Source organism: Panthera leo, chromosome A3, assembly GCF_018350215.1.
Source record: "Panthera leo isolate Ple1 chromosome A3, P.leo_Ple1_pat1.1, whole genome shotgun sequence".
Taxonomy (NCBI): domain Eukaryota; kingdom Metazoa; phylum Chordata; class Mammalia; order Carnivora; family Felidae; genus Panthera; species Panthera leo.
This window is the reverse complement of record NC_056681.1, coordinates 19,266,448-19,288,984: the sequence shown is the minus strand read 5'-3', so window position 1 is coordinate 19,288,984 and position 22,537 is coordinate 19,266,448. Positions and strand designations below refer to the sequence as shown.

At 49.6% G+C, this 22,537-nt stretch overlaps 1 non-coding gene across 1 annotated transcript; it reads right to left on the bottom strand.

Moving 5' to 3' along the window:
* Positions 1–263: 263 nt before the first annotated feature.
* TRNAR-CCG lies at positions 264–348 on the bottom strand. The gene has a single exon. It is a non-coding gene; the product is annotated as a tRNA-Arg (tRNA).
* Between the last annotated feature and the right edge of the window lie 22,189 nt (positions 349–22,537).

Sequence of the window (22,537 nt, the reverse complement as noted above, 5' to 3'; positions counted from 1 at the left end):
GGGCCATTGAGAAGGGGCATGTTTTGCTGACCCTTGAATGAGAATCAGACCATGAGAACAGCCACCTCAGGGAATGAAGGCTTCGTGTGAGCTATGCTGACCATATTCCTTCAAACCAAGCATGGAGACTCAAGTTCTTTTGTTGTTGTTGTTTTAATTATTTTTTTAACCTTTATTTATTTTTTTGACACAGAGAATCAACGGGAGAGGGTCAGAGAGAGCGGCAGACAGAATCCGATACAGGCTCCAAGCTACGGGCACGGAGCCCGATGTGAGGCTCGAACTCACGGACTGCGAGATCTCGACCTGAGCCGGAGTCAGACGCTCAACCGACTGAGCCACCCAGGCGCCCCAAGGAGACTCAAGTTCTAACAAGAGGTTTTTGCTCTACGGATGGAGACAAAAGCCTGGATGCAGAAAGGCTCTCCTCTCTCTGGCACTGAGATTGTTCCTGAGGTCAGAAGCAGAGCACTTGGCCTCTGAGTCTCAAAAGTAACACAAAGAGCTGGAGTCAAGGACCGGGCAAGCTCCTCACCCGCCCCCCTGCCCTGAGACCTGGAGCAGATAAGCCCTGTCTCAGCCGGGGTTCCCCTAAATGGAGTCTCTAAGACAGGGACTTGGAAAGAGGTTGTTTATCAGGGAGGTGAACCAAGAAAGCAGGTTGAGCAGGTTCCTTTGGTCCTTTGGTAGCAGTGAGAGCTCTCAGGCCTGGAGAAAGAGGGACAGAGGGCTTAAGAGACCAAGGAAATTGGCCGCAGCCGCAGGTGGGCCCGGAGGTGTGGGACAGGACCTCAGTAGCATCTTCTACAGGATCCAACTTCAGCATCCACCAGGACTGCCTGGCTACCCGCCCCCATTCCTCTCCTGTAGAAAAGCCAAGGGCCTCAGAACACCACTGCACTGTTCAGACAGACTGGCTACCGCCTCCCGTGGAAAGAGCCGGGAGAACCCAGACTTACCGCTGAGTGTTCCTTGAGGACTTTCCACCAAGCTTATGCCAAGGAAGATCTTTTATCCAGGACTGTCCCATAGTGGTAGGTTTGGGGATATTCCTTTGAGGCTAGGATGCCTCCCATACTTAAGTGGGGCTACCTTGAAGGTTAGCCTTTATTTTTACTCCAGGGCATTCTCGGGGGCAGACACAGAGGATAAACAGCTACTTGTGTGTGCAGAACTTTACCCCATGGCGCCATTTTCGTTTCACAACCATCTCGCGACCTTAGCATCAGCATCCACGTGTTCGTAAGCACCTGCAATGCCCCAAGTGATTTTTGCCAGGACACATCCCAGGAGCCTTCAGTCAGAAGCTGGTGGCACCCTAAAGCTTCCCCCAGGACAAAGGCCACTTGCAAAGCTGGATCGATGACAGCCACCCCCAGGGATGGCTGTCACCCAAGACCTATCCCTCCAGGCCTGGGGTGGTGGTGGTTTCCCTCTGTCACTAATCTCCAGACGGCCTCACATTCCCTGTTGAGTGTCTCAGCCCTTAAACTCCCTAAAGGGGTTTTGAACCAGAGTGTTGGTGATTGCTAATATGATTTTTATTCTTCTGTGTGACCCCTGGCTGGTGCAGACCCCTATCTTCATTTCCTATCCCCCTCCCTGCTTTATTTGTTCTCTTTAGAATGACCACTGTCCAACATACCATACATTTGTCTTTCATTCACGGTCTGTCTCCACCAAGACAGGAGCTGGGAGCTCCTCTTTCTCTAGTCCTCTGAACAGTCTCTGACACACGGAAGGTGCTCCAGGGGCACTTGGCAGATAAATAAATGCAGAACCTGCTGGCCACTTCCATTTGGGACCCAGAGGGGAGCCTGGGTGCCTCCACGCAGATTCCAAGCTGCCCAGCCCAGATGCCCCTCCGCCCGCAGCCTGAATCCAATGCCGCAGCCATTCACCTCCTGATGCAGCTGAGTGTCTGCCCAGTGAGGCTGGGGGAACCGGCACGAAGCGGGACTCGCAGAGGACGCCGGTGGCCTTTGCCTCCATGCCCTGAAGGAGACACACAGCCAGAGAACAGACAAGGCCCATGAGAGGCGAAGTGGGGCCTCCGAACTGTTTCCACACCCGAGGGGCTCAGCACGCACACGTGTGCACACACACACACGTGTGCACACACACACAGAAACCCATCGGATGCTTCCGTCTCTACTCACCTACAGCTCATTCCCTCCTTAGCTGAGCTGAGCTGAGCCGCACCGGGCACACTGGGCCCACCTGTGTCTGCAGGGCCGGGGCCTCTGTCCCTCATCTCAGAGAGCTCGTGCTCTCAGGCCCTTCCCAAAGCGGCCATCCCAACACCCGCCCCCCTACCCCAGGAGGTGAGACCCCCAGAAAGGAGCCCGTCCTCACCCCAAGCAGACCGGAACGTTCCACGAGGAGGGGATGAAGGGCAAGAAGGAAACGGCCCCGCACGTCCTGAGATTGAGTGAGAGCCCCTTGGAGGTGGGAAAGAAAACCTCTTCCTCCTTCAGACTCTGGTGCTCCGTCTCTGAGGATTCCGGTAGACTTCCGGAAGAGGGGTGGGGGCGAATAGGTGTTTGTGTGGATGGGGGAGGTGTCTATGTGATGAATGCCCGGTGTGTGTGACATATGTGTGGACCTGTGCTGCTGTGGTGTGCATGGGTGTAACTGTGGTGTGTGCGTATAGTGTCCATCGTATGTGTGTTCATTTGTGCGGCACGATTGGGTGTGTGCATGTGTGGTTCTATGTCTGACACGTGCACTTGCATGGTTTCTGTGCATGTTTGCATGGTGTACATGATATATGTATCTACGTGTCTGTGTGTGTGTGTGTGTGTGTGTGTGTGTGTGTGTGTATGGCGTGTGTTTGGTTCAACATACAGAAGCACCCGTGATGCCTAAAGAGAATCACAAAGGGGGCCCCGCGAAGGCAGCCCACCCTGCTCAGGACAGAACCGGGCTCCAGGGCACCCCAAACTGTTCAGTGGGAACGGGCCCATCCAAGCCTGTCACTGCGGGCAGAAGCTACGAGGCACAGTGTTCCCTGAAACTCACACTCCAGTGTGAGGGAAGGGGTGGGTCCTATAGGCGGGGGAGGGGGGTCATACGGAGGACCTAGAAGAAAACGGTCTCTGAAGAGGGGGCAAGCCCGAGGAGGCCCACAAGGGACCCCCACTCAGAGGTACTCCTCCGGGGTTTTCCCGGGCTCGGTACCCACGTGCCGCGCTCATTTAGGTCTTTTAAGAAGCCTGACCCTGAAGCACAGCAAGCAGGCGTGTGTCCCCTGGGTTGGAACCAGCAAGAGGGCAGAGGAGGGGAGACAACTGGGAGGTGAGGCCTGCCCACAGCCCCCTCTGCTGGCCCCTGCACCAGAGCATCCTCAGGAGGGGCTAGGGGGTGGGGTGGCCTGCAGCACTGGGAGGGGGGGCAGGGAAGGAGCCTAGAGGAACGTCCACTTGGGTAAGAAGACTGAAAGACCCAAGTCCTGGTTGGCATATGGAGGCAGGCAGTGGCCTCCCAGGGGACGGTGAGCTGGACGGGAGTGCCAGCAGCACAGGACAAGGTGACCTCCCCCAGCTGGCACGGGGTTCCTCATGGGCCCGTCAGCCCCGCCCGCTTCCCAGCCCGAGTGGGGCGGTGGCTGGGCCAGGCCATCCATGGGGGATGTGCCAAACAATTACTTTCCTTATTGAATATCTGATTAATTATTCAGGAGCCAAATCAATTATTCATATCTCATTTAAGTGAGGGGGGAAAAGCCACTGCCCCTTGACAGAAGCTTCTCAGCGCCTCCCAAGGCCCTGGGGACTGAGTCATCAGCGGGAGAAATTGTCACAGCAGGAATGTGGCATTGCCCCGGCTGCTGCAGCCACTGCAGCCCTCCTCCCGCATGCACCGTCACCTGGGCGCACACACACTCCATCACACTGTCTCTCACACACACACACACACACACACACACACACAGCACCCACGAGGTGCCAGCCAGGTACAGCGGTAGAAACAGTGTGCAGAGATGATCACATACATCTGACACCCCGATAATGGAAAGAAGAATGTGGGCACACAGAGCAAGAAGCCAGTTCCTTGGGTCTTCAGAGCAGGGCCCAGGGAGGAAATGACATTTGCATTAAGATTTGACAGAGGACAAGGCAGGGAAGGTAGGGAAGGGCATCCCAGGCTGAGGAAACTGCAGGCGCAGAAGTGCAGAGCTATGAGAGAGCATGCGGTGCTGGGGACCGTCAGTGACGCAGGGGACAGATGCATGGGAGGAAGGAACAGAGAGCAGAGACCGGATGACCTGGAGATAGGGGTTCCCCCCCGTGGGGAGCCACTGCAAGTGTGGGGTGTCCAGGGGGATGCAGTCTGGAGGCCAGGGCCCCATTCTAGGCACTGGTTTACCATCCCACCCCACCCCCCCCCATTCTGTCCAAGGGTGCCTGCTGGCGGGAGCTGCTTCTAGAATTCATCTCAGCTGGAGTCAGGAAGCCTGAGGCTTTCGTTCATGGCCAAACCTCTGCCACTTACCACCACCCCCCCCCCAGCCAGGGTTCCCTGCTGGAAGTGGGGGGTGTGGGGGGCAGGGACCCAGAGAATCTTAGACTTCCAGGACAGGGGGCAGGACTTACAGGCACTTTCAGCAGATGGAGAAACTGAGGCCCAGAGCGGGGAGCTGACCTACCCTTAGTCACCCAGAGCCAGGCCTCAGGCGGGCAGCAGACAGACTCCGGAGAGGCCGTGCAGGCTATGAGGGGCAGGGACCTGTGGCTGCCTGTCCTACCTGAACCCAGGCCCTCCCTGAGCCCCAAGGGAGGGCTCTGCAGAAAGCAGGGAGCCAGGGACAGGCAGAGACAGCCATTCCTCTCTGTCTTCCTCCTCTTTGTTTCTGATCTCTCACGTGCTCTGTGTGTGTGTGTCTTTCTCCCTCTCCCTCTGTCTGTCCCCACACCCCCCATCTCATTCTCTCTCCCCCTCCACCCCTTCTCTTGCTCTCTCTCTTTCCCTCTTCTTCTCTCCCTATTATTCTGTCCCTCTCTCCGTCTCTACCCACCACTCATCTGTGCCTCTCTGTCTCTCCATTCTTTGTGGCTCTCCCACTCTGGCCTTACTTCTTCCCCCACTCATCTTTCTCCTCCCCTCTCCTCCCCCCTCGCCTTCTTCTTTCTCTCCATCCCCAGTCCCATCCATGGCTGGGACCCAGCCCCTTCCTTCCCCCAGCCTCTCAGCCTGACCAGACCCCGGCGCCCCACACCCACTAATCAAATCTGTGACCTGATTCAATTACACCCAGCAAAAACCCAGACGTGTAACCTTGTTAATATCACGTTTATTAGAGGGAGGGGAGGAGAAAATTAAGATAGACTTCGTGTTGCTGCTAATTAGAAAAATTGAGACTTTACATCTGCGTAACGCCGAGCAACATGTGGTGGTAACAGATGTGGGCTCATTACACAGCTGCACGGGGCGGGGGGGCGTGTGGAATAGTTCCCAAGCCCGCCTCCCTCCTGAGCTGCAGCCACCCCAGCCGTGATGACACCCTGGGAAGCAGCAAGGCCGGGACCTGGAAGAGGAGGCTGTACGGTCCAGGAACCAAGGCCCCAACCCTGGAGTCAGATCAGAATTCAGACCCTAGCTCTGCCATGTGAGCTGTGTGACCTCGGGCCAGCCCCCAACTTCTCTGCGCCTTGATTTTGTAATTTACACGCAAAAATGCCAGCAGCACCAGCTTCACAGACCTGTGGGAGGATGAAATGAAATAAGGCAAGTCCACTGCCGAGTACCAGGTCCACACATGCTCAGACCTCCAGTGCTGGCTGCAGGGCAGGGAACAGCTGAGATGCCATAGCTCCCCTGCATGCAGAGTGTGCACCCCCCTGCCCACACCTCCATCACCCTACCCCTGCAAAAGCCAACAGGAGCCAGGGCTCAGCCCACTGGCCCCTGGGGACTGTGGCTCTGAAACAGCCCCGTTCAGAACTCTTTAAGCTTGGACCCTAGGCTTCACTTGTGAAGGAATTTTGGAGGAAGGGCAGGATTCACTGAAGGCCCTACTTTGGGGGCCAGTGGAGGGAAGGAGGGAAGGCCAGAGATTGTGTGGGGACAGGGCTCTCAGGTGTTGCATAAAAGAAAACAAACCAGGGGCACTTGGGTGGCTCAGTCGGTTAAGCGTCCGACTTCGGCTCAGGTCACAGTCTCACGGTTCGTGAGTTCAAAGCCCTGCATCTGGTTCTGTGCTGACAGCTCAGAGCCTGGAGCCTGCTTCGGATTCTGTGTCTCCCTCTCTCTGCCCCTCCCCTGTTCATGCTCTGTCTCTCTCTCAAAAATAAACATTAAAATAATTTTAAAACAACAAACCAAAATAAATAATATAAAATAAAAATAAATAATAAATAACCAGGATGCCCACTTAAATTTGGATTTCAGATAAATAACAAGTCATTAAGCATAAGTATGTTCCATGCAACATTTGGGATATACTGATGCCAAACAATGATTCAATGTTTATCTGAAATCCAAATGTAACTGAGCATCCTTAATCTTATCTGGCAACCCTAAGTGGAGAGTCAGAATAAACTGGAGCTGGGAGAGTGCCCCAGGCTCCCCTGAGCCCACAAGACATAGGTAACCAGCTGTGGTGGGGGTAGGGGTGGGGCAAAGAGAGGCTAGGAAACTTCCCCTCCCTGTGCCACCCCAGGAGCTGAGCCCAGGCCCACTCCCCACCATGCCTCTCTCAGAGCTGAGTTAAAAAGGATTCTGGCCCCAGATCCCTTCAGGTGGACAGGCCCTGGACCTGGGGGAGCCCACCTTCCACCTTCAGGACAACCCGCAGTCAGAGCCATATGATGGGCAAAGCATGAAAGCTCATGAAATGCTGCCTCCTTGTCTCCTTCTGTCTCTCCCTCCTTCCAGGGCACCCCTTTGGCCCTGGGTCCCTTAATGGGGCACCCCTCTAGACAGCTAGGAGCACAGGTCCCACAGGAGCCCCTCAGGAGCTCACCATCCCATATCTGCAGGCCTGCACAAAAGGGGTCACAAAAGCAAAGGAAAATCTCTTCAGTGTGTCATGAAAAGTCCAGTGCTAAGGGGACTCAGGGCAAAACAGAGGCTGGGCCACCTTCACCCCAGACAGAACCCTTGAGGCCTCCCTGCCCCTTCTGGCCCACTTGTAGGGGCAGAGCCCAAGGGAACCAGGGAGGCAGGGGACATGAAACAGGGCTGACAAATACACAAGGGATTCTGGGTCAGGCAAGGGTGGAAAGGCCCAGGGTGAGCCTCCCCCAATATGCCTGAGGTGAGAGTGGGGGCCAGCCCGGGGTGAAGTCTCCCAAGGGGCACCAGCCCACAGCCAGCCTGGCCCTGTGGGCCAGCCACAACTCCAAACCGGAGAGCCTGAGACCTTCCCAGAGGGAAGCCCTACCCTGGGGCTAGAGGTTTGTTTAGTTTGGGTGGTACCCCCAGAGTCTAGCACAGGGTTTCACATAATGAGCATGTCCTGCATATTGGGCACCGTTCAAAATGCTTAGCAAATATCCACGCACTCACTTTCCTAACACCTGCTGTTTGCTCACTGCCCCCACCCACTGCCTTCATCCAATCTCCAACCTTCTCCGCCAAGCTCAGTGCCCCAGGAAGCTGACCTCCTCCTGCTGTGCTGCCCTTGTCCTCCAGCCTTGGGGAGGTTTCTGCCAATGGGAAGCACCTGGAAGAGATAAGTGGACCTTCTAGGATTCTAGCCATGGATATGGATCAGGTGGGGCAAGGAAGAGGAGTTCAAGACACTGGCCCTCATGAGCCTCTGGAAACACCTTCCTTTCCCTTGCCCCTTCAGCCTGGTGAGGGGGGGAGGGGTCCCCGTTTGATAACCATATGGCCTCACCATCCCTTATGTTTCCTTAAACCTGCTCACACCATGTAGACTGTCCCTTCAGGACGTCCTTTTGAGGAAGCCTTTTGAGTGTGCCATTTATGTCCTTCCAGAATCCTGACTGATCTAAGAATCCCATGAAGTAGGTTACCATTGTCATTGCCATTTTGAAGATGAGAAAACCGAGGCACAAAGAGATTAGTAACTTGCCCAAGGGCACACCAAGCAGTGACTACTCCTGGTTGCCACAGGTACAGCTCCTTCCCCCCACACCTCTTGGGACCCTCCACACACAGGCCTTGTTCACTCCCCCTCCTTGGGTCCCTCTCTCACCCCACAGGGCTGGGTTTCCAGATGTCAGGTTCAGACCTCATCTGATCATTGAATAAATGAGTCCTCAATCCCTAGAACAGGGAAGGCGTGGAGGAGGATTCCACTCATGAAGCCTCATGAAGCCTGCAGTCCCAGGTCCTGCACCTCAGAATTAGGATCATAAGACCTATGACCAAGTCCAAATCTATTCACTGAGACGGGTGTGGGGAAACGCCTGGCCAGGCACATGGTGAGCTTCCATCATTGTTCTAAACTAGGGTTTCTCAGCCAGGGCACTTTGCCCTCTGAGAGACACTCGGCCAAGGTCTAGAGACATATTCAGCTATCAAAACTGGGGGTGGGAAACTCTGGCATCTAGCAGGTAAAGGCCAGTGATCCTGCTAAACATCCCACAATGCACAGGACGGCCTACAACAAAGAATTCTCCATCCCAGAATGGCAATAGTGTCAAAGATGACAAACTTAGGTTTCCCCACTCAGAGGACCACAGAATCTCAAGACTCTCAGAGGGCATTGGTCCTACTGCAGATAAAGATACTAAGAACTAAGAATATCTCAAGTCACTGTTGAATTAGGAATAGCCAGTATCCAAGTCCAAATCAACATTTGACCTCTAAAGTCTAGCACAGTACCTTGCACAGCATGGGATGGATGCTTGTTAACCTGACCCAGCTTCTCGCTGCTCCAAGAGGGTTCTCAGCTTGTTCTCAGCTGCCTTTCCCTGCCAAGATGAGGGGATATCTGGGACAGTGGGTCCCGGGGGCTTCCTTCCCCTGGAAGATGAGTCCAGAGGGCTTTCCTTTGGAGTTCTTCCCTCCCCACAAAGGCTCTTGTCAAGGAGGCCCACTTGCACACATGCACACACACGCCTTCAGGCACATATGCACACACTCTACAGCCTGAGCTGTGACTACGTGAATAGACACCAGCTCATCCACACCGCCATGTTGGCCTCAAAGGGATCCCTTGGAGAGCTCTGCACTTATTCCGACAGTGTTGCCAGTGGTCTTCAGAACTCTATGGACAACCTTGTCAAGGGCAAACTTTGATCCTTCAAAGGTAAAAGTGATTTTGGAAACAGCTCCTGGCCACGACTTATTCAGGTGTGCTCAGTGGGAGAACATACTGGATCAGGCCATCCCAGGAGAGTTCTCAGAGGGAGCCACATATGGAGGTGAAGGTTTTGTGAAGTGGTTCTGGAGGTGACTGATGGGGAGTCAGGGCCATCCCCAGCTGGGACCATGGGTACGTGATCCAGGACAGGAGAACCAGGAATGGGATGAGGATTTGGTTGAGCAGAGGCATCACCTCGATGGCCAGAGGCAGAATGAGCCAGAGGCCAGCCCCAAAACCACACACCCAAGGAGAAGTCAGATCCATGGCTCAGCCTATGGTCCAGAGTAAGGACTCTCTCTTCTTCCACCCTTTGATCTGCTGCTAGTACCTCCCACTGGCAAAACCCAATGGGAAGCCTGCAAGCAAGTTCTTTCGGGGCCCAGAGAAGGGCAGAGAAATGAATGGGGAAGAGGAGGAGGGTGAATAGAGAATAACTGTCGCACCTGTCCTCTTTGACCAAGACATGGGCACTAACCCTAAACTAGACTGATCAGACCTTGCTCTCCCAGGACTCTAAACCCCAACCAGAGAGATGGAAGAAAAATCCATTCATTCCCATAACAGTGCCTGTACCACCATCATACCCAGACCACACAGAGTTGCTGCAGTGAAGGGACATCAGCCAAAGAGCCCTCGTCCTGTCCCACTCATCTCCACCTTCAGGACTAGTCAGCCAGAACTTACTGGTGAGAAAAGGATATCTCTGAGCAGCTCCTGCTGATGGCTTTATAACAGGGTCACCTGGACACCTTAAATCACACTAATGAACTGCAAGAACCCCGCGTAGGGTGCTGGCAGGAGACCACACCATTGCAATGGCCAGAGGGGAGACCTTTTTATTTCTTTTCCCCAGAAACTACTCGATAAATGCTTTTAGCATCTTTTTTAAATGAAAAAAAAAAAAGGAATGAAATGTAAGGGGCATATTAACATCACTCCCATTTTCAATTAGTCCAAATGATCATGTTAAAAGCTATTAATAAGCCACTGTGAGTGGAGGCCACTGGTAGAAGGGTTCAGCGGGGAGCACTTGGCAGCCCACAGCGGAGTTTTGTGCAGCTGCTAAGGACCCCTCCTCGCCTCACCTCCAAAGCCCCAGGGAGCCACCATGTTCGGGCCATGCAGGGAAGGGTGGGACAGTGGACTGGAAGCAACGAACATCCAAGGAAAGGAAAGGCTCTCACACCCATGGCACCTGCTCAGACTGGGGAAGAAACAAGAGCCAGGTTTGGAGTTAAACAAATAAATGCCTGGTACTATCAGTTCTTGTTGGGAAAAATGGCCACATGGGCCAAGCTCAGGTCATCCTTCATGGTCATGTCAGGGATGCCCCAGGTTAGACACGATTGTGTCCAACTCAACAGTCAGGTCAAACTCTCCTGTGCCAGCTGCAATCTGTTAGTGGTGGCTGCTTTGGTGTTCTGTGCTGAAAAGGATCCTTTTGTCCTCCACTGGGAAAAGTGGCTAAGCTGATGAGTGATATCTGCCCATGCAATGGCAAAGAGGGCGGTGGCATATTGCTACCATGGATCCGCCATTCCTGTTGGGAGAATGGCTACCCCTTTGGTCCATCCACTGGCTAGAGGGGGCTTTCATTCCAACCATGCCCAAGTGAGCCAAAGCCCTCCTTCCTGACTCCTCTCGCCCTGTGCCTTGTTTCTGGCAGAACAAGGACCAGGACCCAGCATTTCTTCCCAGTGCCCAGCTGAGCACAGGGACTCGCTTTTGTTGTTCCCAGCCATGCCAGAACCAAGAGAGAGGAGCAGGAGGAGGGGACCTTTGTTTCCTCTGTCCCAGAGACTTTCAGTCCAGAATTAGGACTCACCCTTCTGGTCCCCACTGGTGTCACAGTCCCAACCCTGTCAGCCCTGGACTCATGCAAGGCTTCCCCAGGTTTCTCTACCTCCAGCCTCACCCCACTGAAAGCTACTCTCTCACTATCTTTTTTTTTTTAACGTTTATTTATTTTTGAGACAGAGAGAGACAGAGCATGAACGGGGGAGGGGCAGAGAGAGAGGGAGACACAGAATCAGAGGCAGGATCCAGGCTCTGAGCCATCAGCCCAGAGCCCGATGCGGGGCTCGAACTCACGGACTGCGAGATCGTGACCTGAGCCGAAGTCGGACGCCCAACTGACTGAGCCACCCAGGTGCCCCTACTCTCTATCTTAGAATGATCTCCACAAAGCACAGTTCTGACCATGTTTCTCTCCTGCTGATGACACCTCCATGGCTCCCATTGCCCCCACATAACACACACCTCCCAGCCTCACCTCTGCTCACCAGACTCTCCAGCCATTCCAAACTCCCTGCCATTCTCTGACATTATCATGCATGGTGACACCCCAAACTGTGTGCTTGAAACTTTCCTTTTGCCCCCACCCTGCCAGATAACTCCTGCTTATCCACGGAGGTCCAACCTAGAGGTTACCTGCTCTCCAGTTCCCACTGGAATCTTCTAAGGCGGTATAAGCCTCTCGTACCTTGATTATCATGATCTGTTTGTGGTCCCTCTCCCCTACATGACTGGAGCCAATGACACAAGCTACTATCCAATGCAGAAAGGCCTGTGGACCCCAGAGGCAGGCCCTGTGCTAAGCCTCACCCCTGCACTCTGATGTCATGTTCTGCCTTCCGCATCCCAGACTTGCACAGTCAGCCGAGCAGGACCCCCAACAAGAAGGGGATGCCAAAGGAACCCAAAAGGTCCAAAAGGAGATTGCAAGGCTCTGGCCAGGACCACGTGGCCATTTCACAAGTTGTCCTTTGGCTGTGCCCCTAAGAAGGAGAAAGTAGCCTCTGCATTCTGGACTCTGGGCCCACATTCCCACTTTCCCTTCTCCATCCTCACTCCACTCATTAGACCAGATACCAGAGCCAAAAGAAGGGCTGACCACGGACCAAGGCCTGAGGACTCAGATGGAGGTGGACAGCCAAGCAGTGTGGCCCCCTGAGGGACCCAGCCCCAGATGGACTAAAGCACCATCTCTGTTTGCTAACCGACTCCCACCCTCGCACCCCGTGATTGATGGTGGGCAGACGCATCATGCCCCCACTTCGTCTCCCGCAAAGGATTTTTTTTTGTTAGGTTTTGCTAAAGCAACCTGCAAATTAATTTAATATCCTCCTTTGGTTGGGAGCTATGAAACCGGGCCCGAGGCTGATGATGCATGAACCATCGGCGGCAAGTATTTAATCTCTGGACAATGGATAGAGATGTTAGTGCATGCCACACTAAATTCTATTTACGCTGCCTATTAAGGGCAGTCAAGCTGAAGGGAATCGGTGCACATTACAGGCCCTAATGGGAGAGGAAGCTCCACAACAGTACATTAAAGGCAGAAAATGAATTAGGAGGGGACCGCGGAGGAGAAAACAGGCAGGCCAAGGGGACGTCTGGAGATAACTCTTCCTGACAGCCCAGCGCACACGCCCAGCACCGCGGGTCAGATACGCCAAGGAGAGAAGCCCTAATGGTTCCCCCAAAGACCTTACCTGTGGATAGCACTCCACCTAGGGCCCAGGGACATGGGAGCTATGGTCCTGCAGGTGAAGAAAGAAAACTTGGAATTATCTGAGGCCACCAGCAAAGCCTCCCTGCCCATTCCGAGTGGGTCCCTCTGAAGGTCTGAGGCATTCTCCATCCCTCTGGGCTCACTGAAACTTCCAGCGCTTCCACAGGCAGGAGGAAGTAGGAGAAGATCTGTGGGCTTCTGCTGCTGCTGCTGCTGCTGCTGCTGTGACATTATTGGGCAGACTTTGAGGACAGTGAATGATGTACAGGAGAATAGAGCTACAGAGACTTCAGATGCATCATGTGATCTTTTCAAGTCCCAATTTCCCCAACTGTAGAGTCATGACAATGCTCTCCTTCTCAAGTAAGGTGAGAGTTTGAGTCTTCCTGGGCTCACTCGACACCTCAGTCCTCTCCTTGTCTGCCTGTCTGTCTCTCCTACAATGTCTTGCTTTCCCAGAACCCAGCATATATCTGTGCACAGAGAGGACATTAGCCAATGCTTGCTCACTAAAGAAAGAATTTGCCCAAGGTCACCCAGCAGGTGAGCACTTTAGCCAGGATTAGCAACAGATCTGTCTGACTCGCATAGCACCTCCCTTCTCAACACCCCGCCTGTAAGCAGGTGGCTCCTGGAGTACTTGGGAAAATCTGAGCAGACATTCTCTCCTCAAAGCCAGACTGCAGAGTCTAGGGTCTGCAGGGGGTCCCAGGCTCCTGCTTCCTGCAATGAGTGTGGAAAACAACTTAGCAGGCTCAGATGAGGAGCCTCTGAGAGAGATGATGCCTGCAAAGGGCTAGTATTTCTGGGCTATCAAGTTAGGGAAGGAGGAAGAACAAAGTGGCACAAGCTTCCTCAAACAAAATGAAATGTTAGGACAGCACCATCATGGGAAGATATTCATAGTCAGCCAACCTCTGCACTATCCAAGCACCTAGAAGGATGCCCAGAAAGACCTGGGATCCTGGGAGAGGAATAATGACAGCCTCTGGGAACTACCCAAACGACCAGAAATGACGGGATAATCATCACCTTCAGGATAAGCCCCCAACTCCCTAATACCTCCACAATCCTTAGGGTCAGGTCCACCACATATCTCCCCTCTTCCTTGCCCTCTATGTTCCAATAATACCAAGCTACCTGGAGCTTCCAGAATGCACTCTGACACTTCGCATCATGCATTTTCACTTGTTCCCTTTATTTGAAATACCCTTCCTTGCATCTCCTGAACTATCCCTACTGGTCTTTGAAGACTCAACCATCTCCTCCAAGTTTTCCACGAACTCCAGAGGCTGTTAGGTGCCCATCATTTATTCTGCAACAGTACCCTGTGCCACCTTCTCATAGCACTTACTGTACTGTTATCATAATCAAGACACACATCTCTGGTTCGCTCTATAGTCCCAGTTCTTAACACAAGATAGGCACTTGGTAAAACATGGCAGGCATTTGTTGAACTGAACTGAAATGATACACCGATTCTGGTCAGCCATTCTGTGCAAGTGTATTATAGCTCTTGTCATGAAGATTACATTTCTACAACACCATAATCAGGTATAAAAACATTGAATTATGTAGGCTTATATACCACTGTCAATAACTAGCTATATTCGTCATAAAATAAAAAAATTACATATTAACCATCAGGAGTAAGGAGCCAAGGCAAGACTGTGGGGGGGGGGGACATTTGTAGTCTTGATCGCACCTATGAGAGAACATGGAAACAAATTATCTTGAAGGACTTCTGGGTAAATACAACAGATGAAAAACACACATCCAGCTTCCAAAACTATATTGCTATTGCCTTTCCTATTCACTCCATCTTTGTGGGTTATGCCTTTTAAGTAAATCCCTTTGCAATTGTTTTACTGGGGGCTTGGGACTGAATTAGCACACCTGCTGTGACTATGTGGCAGCCGTGAGAATGTGTTCTCCCTCCGACTTCACAGTAATGGGTCAACTGCCTCAGCTGCTATGCTCTGAATCGGTCACCACAGTCACTCCTAGCCAATTCTGGAAGACATGAGACTCCTCTGATAGTTGATTCAGGCTCAAGAAGTCCCCCACCAGCTTTGCCGAAACTTTCTTGGAACTGCACAGCCTTCTACTGCTTTACTCTACCCAAACTTCCTTCCTTCCCTCTCTCCTTCAAAGTGGTTAAACATGCATCAGGAAGCTGACAGCTCTCCCAGCCTCCTCCAGGTTCCTCCCCATTCTTCCCTCATGGGTGTCTTCCCCAATAAATCTCTTGCACCTTTTTTTTTTTAATTTTGTTTAATGTTTGTTTACTTTTTAAGAGAGAGACAGAATGCGAGCAGGGGAGGTGTAGAAGGAGAGGGAGACACAGAAGCCGAAGCAGGCTACAGGCTCTGAGTTGTCAGCACAGGACCTGATGTGGGGCTCCAACTCATGGACTGTGAGATCATGACCTGAGCTGAAGTCAGATGCTTAACTGTCCGAGCCACACAAGTGCCCCAAATCTCTTGCATCTTTAATCTCATCTTGGTGTCTACTTCTTGAAGGACTCAAACTATCACACCCAAGAAAACTGGATCCTAAGCCAGCAGTAGGGAGAGCTGAGAACCAATCTGATTCACCTTGGAATTTCTGAAAGATTTAGGCACTGAAAGTATCAAGTACCACTGTACATGGGGAGTGAGAGAAGATTTAAACATAGGAGAATCTGTAAAAAGCTTAGAAAATAACTGGCTGGAAATGCAAAATGGTGCGGCCACAGTGGAAAATGGTATGGAGGTGCCTCAAAAAATTAAACATAGAGCAATGATATGATCCAGTGATCCCACTTCTGGGTATTCTTCCAAAATAACTGAAATCAGGGTCTCAAAGAGAGAGTAGCATCCCATGTTCATTCCAACAGTGTTCACAATAGCCAAGATAAGGAAACAACCTAAATGCCCATTGACAGATGAATGGATAAAAAAGATGTGGTATAAATATATAATGAAATATTATTCAGCCCTAAAAAGAGAGGAAATTCCTGCAATATGTGACAACAAGGATGAACCCTAAGAACATTATGCTAAGTGAAATAAGCCAATCACTGAAAGACAAATTCTGGGGGCACCTGGGTGGCTCAGTTGGTTGAGCGGCCAACTTCGGCTCAGGTCATATTGCGGTCTGTGAGTTCGAGCCCCGCGTCGGGCTCTGTGCTGACAGCTCAGAGCCTGGAGCCTGTTTCAGATTCTGTGTCTCCCTCTCTCTGACCCTCCCCCATTCATGCTCTGTCTCTTTCTGTCTCAAAAATAAATAAATGTTAAAAAAAAATTTTTTGAAAGACAAATTCTGTATGATTCCACGTATATGAAGTCTCTACAATAGTCAAATTCAATGAAGCAAAGAATAGAACTGTGGTTGCCAGGGACTAGAGGTGGGAGAGAAATAGGGAGTTGTTAAGCAATGGTTATAAAACTTCATTTATGCAAGATGAATAGGTTCTAGAGATCCAATGTACAACATTGTGCCTATAGTCAGGTCAGGTCCAGTCCACCATATCTCTCCCCTATTCCTTGCACTCTTCACTCCAATCACATGGAACTACCCAGAGCTGAGAGCCAGAAGTACAAGGAATAGGGGAGGGGTGTGACGGACCTGACCTGACCATGGGCAAATGTTGAGATAACATGCTGTATTGAGATAACAGATAACAATCTGTTAAGAAGATAGATCTCATGTTAAGTTCTCTTACCACAATAAGATTTTAAAAACTGGAAAATTTAAAAGTACCTGGAATGGTAGTAGTTGGATAAATGTGTTTTGACTAAAAATAAATAAAATTGATTAAAAGTATTTTTAAGAAGCAGTCAGAGCCCTAGACCTTCTCGCTACTCTTCCATAGAGAAGCAATTGTTTCTGCCCTATATCAGCAGATGAGTGGAGAATCTTTCTCCAGAGATTATAAGACAGAGGATCTCTAGAATAAGGGTGTCAGCAACCATTGAGGGCAGGGTTCCCAACTAAAAATAGGAGAATCAAGTGAAATATGTACTTTGGATGTTGAGATTTCCTCTTGCTGGTCTCCTTGGATCTAGGGATACTGACAGCCAAAGTTTTACCTCCAAGTAGGAGGGAGACTAAAAGAATCTCCTCTAGGAATCTTGCCATCCCAAAAAGAGGTTGCTTAAAATGATGACTTCTGAGATTGTTCCACCAAATAAGCTATAGGCCATCCAGTGGGGAAGCTTGGAGCCACCAAGTCCCACTCATGCACCCAAAGTATCCAGTCAGCTGGTTAGTGCCCCCTTCTTCAATGAGAAGAGACAGCCAGTGGCCAACAGACATCTGAGAAAGGGCCCTGACATGGAAGATAAAGACCAAAGCAAATAAATTCAGGACAAGAAGCAAGTAGAAGAAAGCAGGAGCAACACTATCCAAAAAAAATATATATATATGTTATTTATATGAAGTGTCCGGAATAGACAAATACAGAGAGACATAAAGTAGATTAGTGATTGCCTAGGTCTGGATATGGATGAGAGGATTGAGGAGTGATAAGTAAAGGGTACAAAGTTCCTTTTGGGGGTGATGAAAATATTCTTAAATTGATTGATTGTGGTGATGATTGCACAATTCTGTGAATATACTAAAAACCATTGTATTTTACATTTACATGGGTAAATTGTATGAATTATATTTCAATAAGGCTGTTACCAAAAATATATATACATCTAATATTCTACATCATATTATAATATACTTTATAGTATATACATAGTATTTTCAGAGAAATTAGAAAAGAGGCTGCATGAAATAAATGTAGAATAATATAAAAAGGAATATTCCAAACACATAAAAAGGGGGCCTGAGAAATTTACATTGGAGGGGTGCGTGGGTGGCTCAGTCAGTTGGGTGTCCGACTTCAGCTCAGGTCACAATCTCACGGTTCATGGGTTCTAGAACCTTGTCAGGCTCTGTGCTGACAGCTCAGAGCCTGGAGCCTGCTTCAGATTCTGTCTGTCTGTCTGTCTCTCTCTCTCTCTCTCTCTTTTTCTGTCTCTCTCTCAAAAATAAATAAACATCAAAAATTTTTTTAAAAAAAGAAATTTATATTGTAGCAGAGTTTAAATAAAAACATTAAAAAGACTTAGAATATAAAGGGGGGAGGTATTCCCCAGAATATAGAGCATAAAAAACAAAGCAGAAAAGAAGACAGAAAAGAAGAGAAAGTTAAATAATTCAAGATGTCCAGAATCCAAATTATGAGAAGTCTAGAAAAAGAGAGCAGAGACAAAAAAGGAAGAAAGTTACTGAAACTATTTAAGAGAATTTCCGAGAACTAAAGAATATGAATTTCCGTTGAAAGGATTTACAGAGAGAATGAAAATAGTCTCACTAGACATATCATAGTGAAATGTTAGGAAAACGTCAAGATCTTGGATACAAAGAGAAGAACCTCTAAGCTTCCAGAGGGAAAAAAAACAACACAGGTCAAACAAAGGATCAGAAATTCAGAAATGCTTCAGATGTCTCAACAACTAGAAGACAATGGAACAGTATATATTAGTCATCTATCGTGCATAACAAATCAACCCAAAACCTAGCAGCTTAAAGCAACAATAAACATTTATATCACATGGTTTCTGGAAATCAGGAATTCAGGAGTGGATTATCTGGGTAGTTCTGGCTCAAGGTCAAAATGTCATAGTCAAAATGTTGGCCAGAATTGCAGTCATCTGAAGGCTTGACTGGGGCTGGTGGATCCACCAAGATGCCTCACTCACATGGCTCACAAGCTGCATTGGCTATTGGTGGGAGGTCTCAGTTTCTCATCATGTGAACCTCTCCAAAGTCTGCTTGAGTGTCCTCACGGCAGCTCACTTCCCCCAGGAAGAGTAATCCCAAGAAAGCAAGGCAGAAGCCACATGTCTTTATGGCCACCATTACTCTAGTACCCCACTGGTTACACAGGTCATTTCTATTAATAGGGGACTATACATAAATACCAAGAGATGAGAATTATCATGGGCTATATTGGAACTTGGTTGCCAAAGATTGGCTTCAAAATTGTGAAGGAAATGAATTCTAAACAACAACAAAAATGTACTCCCAGCCCAATATACAAGTGTGAGAATAAAATAAGGATACTTTCAGACATGAAATGTCTTTAGTTGTTTACTCATGTATCTCTTTAAGACACAACTAGACAAAGTGCTCTACCAAAATGAGTATGTAAACCAAGCAAGAGGAAGATAAGATTCAGAAAACAGGAAATCCAACTCAGGAATGCAAGATAATACTTCCTCATTTCCCCCCTCCATCAGCCAGGCTTTGAGAGTAAGACAGATGGATTGATAGCATGGCTTGGCCACTAACTGTCTGTGTATTTGTGTATTTTTAGGTTTAGGCAGCCCTATAAAAATATACAGAGAGGGATAAAGAGAGAGAGAGGGAGAGAGGGAGGGAGAGAGAATACAAGTATCTATGTGAAAAGGATCAAATGAGGGAACATACATGAAAGCATCTAGCATACAAGATGTTCTCAATAAATACCAGTTTCCTTTCTTTCTCTTTACACAGTTGGGAGAAATGAAGAAGGAGAAGAAGGAGGAAGAGGAGGAGGGGAGGAAAGACAGGAATGAGGAGGAGGAGGGGAGGGGAAGAGGAAAATAGTGATGATGATGTTGGAGGTGGGGGTATTGGCAATACCCCCATGTAATCCTACAATACCCATGTAATCCCCCCCAATACCCCCCAATACCTCATGTAATCCTACAGAAACCCTATAAGGCAGGTGTTATTATTATACCTATTTTACAGATGAGGAAACAGAAGCATAAGGAGGTTCAGTGAGCCATCCAAGGACATAAGGGTCATTACACAACCAAGATGGAACCCAAACAAACTTCAGACCCAAGAATATGACCACTTTTTAACACTGCCAGAATCTCTGGAGCACATTATGTCTGAAGCCCTTCTTCATAGCCTCCATGGAAACAACCTCACCCCCCTATGCACTCCACTGCCCTCTGTTCCTCATAGCAATTCCACGTTGAATTCAGGCAATTCAACACATACATGTTGAGCATCAGCTAGGTGGCAGGCACCAGGCTGGGCACCAGGCTGGAGTACTGAGTGAGCCAGCCAGTCATGGCCCTAGTGCCCTCAAGGAGGAGTCCGACAATAAATATATCATTATACTCAGTGTGAGCATGCTGTCAGCCACGTGAGGGGACCTAACATGCCTGCAGTCACCAGGGAGGCTTCCCTGATCTGAGGAAGGAGATTCTGAGGCCAAAGGATGGGCAGTGGGCCAAGCAGAGGGAGAGAGCAGTGATGGGGAACATGTAAAGGGTTCCAGGTGGAAGGGTGTCTCGTTCAAAGACCTCACATTTTTTAGTAAAGAAATCTGATTGGGTCCAAAAGATAAAGTGAAGAAGAAAGTGGTCCCCAAATGTGCCATTGAGAGTAGTAAGAAATGGTCACAGGGCTCAGCGGGGCTCATAGACTTTGGAAAGGACTTTTGCCTTTATCTAAAGGGAGTGGAAAGTCATGAGAGAATTTTAAGCAGGGGAATGACAGTCAGGTGTAAATTCCAGGAAGATTATACAGGACACTTTGAGGAGGAAGGACTGTAGGGCCAAGAGTGGCAGCAAGGAGACCCACAAGATGGTTGTCAAGATCTTCTAGGAGAGAGGCGGTATGGGTTGGAGCAGGGCTGCTGGAGGGGCTGGAGAGACACAGGCAAGGGCAATACATAGTATGCTTTGGAGACACACTGTAGGCCTCCGAGGTAGAAGAGATGGTAGAAATGGGTTCTTGGGGGAGGTGAGTAGAGAAAGATGAAAAACCATGATGGAAGTTTCCAGCTTAGGCCTTTGTGGGGTGCTCACCCTGAAATTCCCCTCAAATAACTTACGGGCATTATCCTTTTTGCCAAACTGAGCCATTCCCATGGGCAATTCCCAGCCTAGAGAAATAGCAAGGGACAAAGGGAGGGGGGGGAGAAAAAAATACCCGCAGGATAAGGTTCCTGCCCTTGAACACCCTTCCTGCCCTCCCAGCCTCCCACCGCCCATGGCCTATTCCTTCAAGGACAACCTCTGTCGCAGCTGCCGGCAGCTCCCACCCACCAGCTGCAGCCCCACGGCTGGAAATTAAGCTGTAGTGTTTATGGGACTCAATTAACAAAATCACTCATCATCCCAGGAACTCATTGACTATCTGGACATGACAACATTCGAAATAAATTAGTCCGGTGCCCAGTGAGGTCATCCTCATTCCAGTCTGGGATCCTCGTTTGCCCCACACCCCCTGGCCCATCTCTGGGCCTCCCTTCCACCTCCAGTCCCCCCAGGAGCCCTTGCAATTAACAGCTAATTAACAAACAAAACAAACCTGTCAGGTGGAACAGCAGAAAGACATTCTCAGCCCACAAAAGCAAGTAATTATTCGGTATGGTCACGTCTGGAAAAAAATATCATTTATGAGATAAATCAGTGGCTCTCCCCCATCTTGAGGGTCTATTAGATGGAGGAAGCCTCCTCAAGATAAGAAAACTGATTTAAAGGAAAAATGAAGCCTTGCCCGTTTTCTCTACAGCTAGCCACAAACCAAGATGTCCCAAAGTCGTTGTTTTTCCAGGCTTCTTCTAGTCACATTGGGGATGAAGTTAAAGTGTTCACTTCAGGGGTGCCTGAGTGGCTCAGTCAGTTGAGCATCCAACTTCGGCTCAGGTCATGATCTTACAGTTCGTGAGTTCGAGCCTCACGTCAGGCTCTGTGCTGACAGCTCAGGGCCTGGAGCCTGCTTTGGATTCTGTGTCTCCCTCTCTCTGCTCCTCCCCAACTCACACTCTGTCTCTCAAAAATAAATAAAGATTTTTTTAAAGTGTTCACTTCAAAAATATTTATTGTGCACCTACCATGAATCAAGAGATAGAGAATGGAGCAAAACAGACATGAGTCCTGCTCTCATGCATCTTTATATCCTAGAGGTTTGGAGACAGACAATAGACAAGAAAACAAGTAAGATCTTTTCAGGTAGTGATAAGGGCCATAAAGGCAATTAATAAGTGATGTGATGAGGAGCATCAGGCTAGGGACTACTTTATAGGTAGCATGATCAAGAAGTTTTTCTGAAGAGATTACAGTTGAACAGAGCCACTCATGCTAAGAGCAGAGGAGGAACACGTGTGCCAAGGGCTAGACTGGCTAGTGCAAAGGTGGGAAAGATGGTGGCGATTCAAGGAACTGAAGGAAGATGGCTGGGACTGGTGCATAAAGAGTGAAGAAGAAAGTGGGAAGTAGGTAAGTTTGGAGAGTGGGCAGACAGGATCTTTACAGGCCACCATAAAAGGGATGTTTTTATTATAAAAATCTGGGAAACTGTTGGAGGAATTAATCACGGAGTAACAAGACAGAATTAGAATTAGGGTGTGTGGACTCAGGGCATTTCACATCCCTCATGTCACATGTTAACTTGTGCCCTTACCCCAAAAGTCTTAAACACGCCCCAGGTATGGGCCTTTGTAAACTATGACAGTTTCCAAAAGGCATCACCGTCAACTCCTACCCCAAAGTTACTTATTCCACAGACGGAGAAATTGAGACATGGTGAGTGACTTCCTGATATAAGCCAGGGCTTTCCATGCATAGGCTCATGGAAACCTCACAGCAGCCCAGTGAGGCAGGTAGTATTATCCCAATTTAACATATGAGGAAGTGGAGACACAGAGAAGGTCAGTTGCCAAAGAAGTTAGGAGGTACTGGGAGCTAGGCTTCAAACAC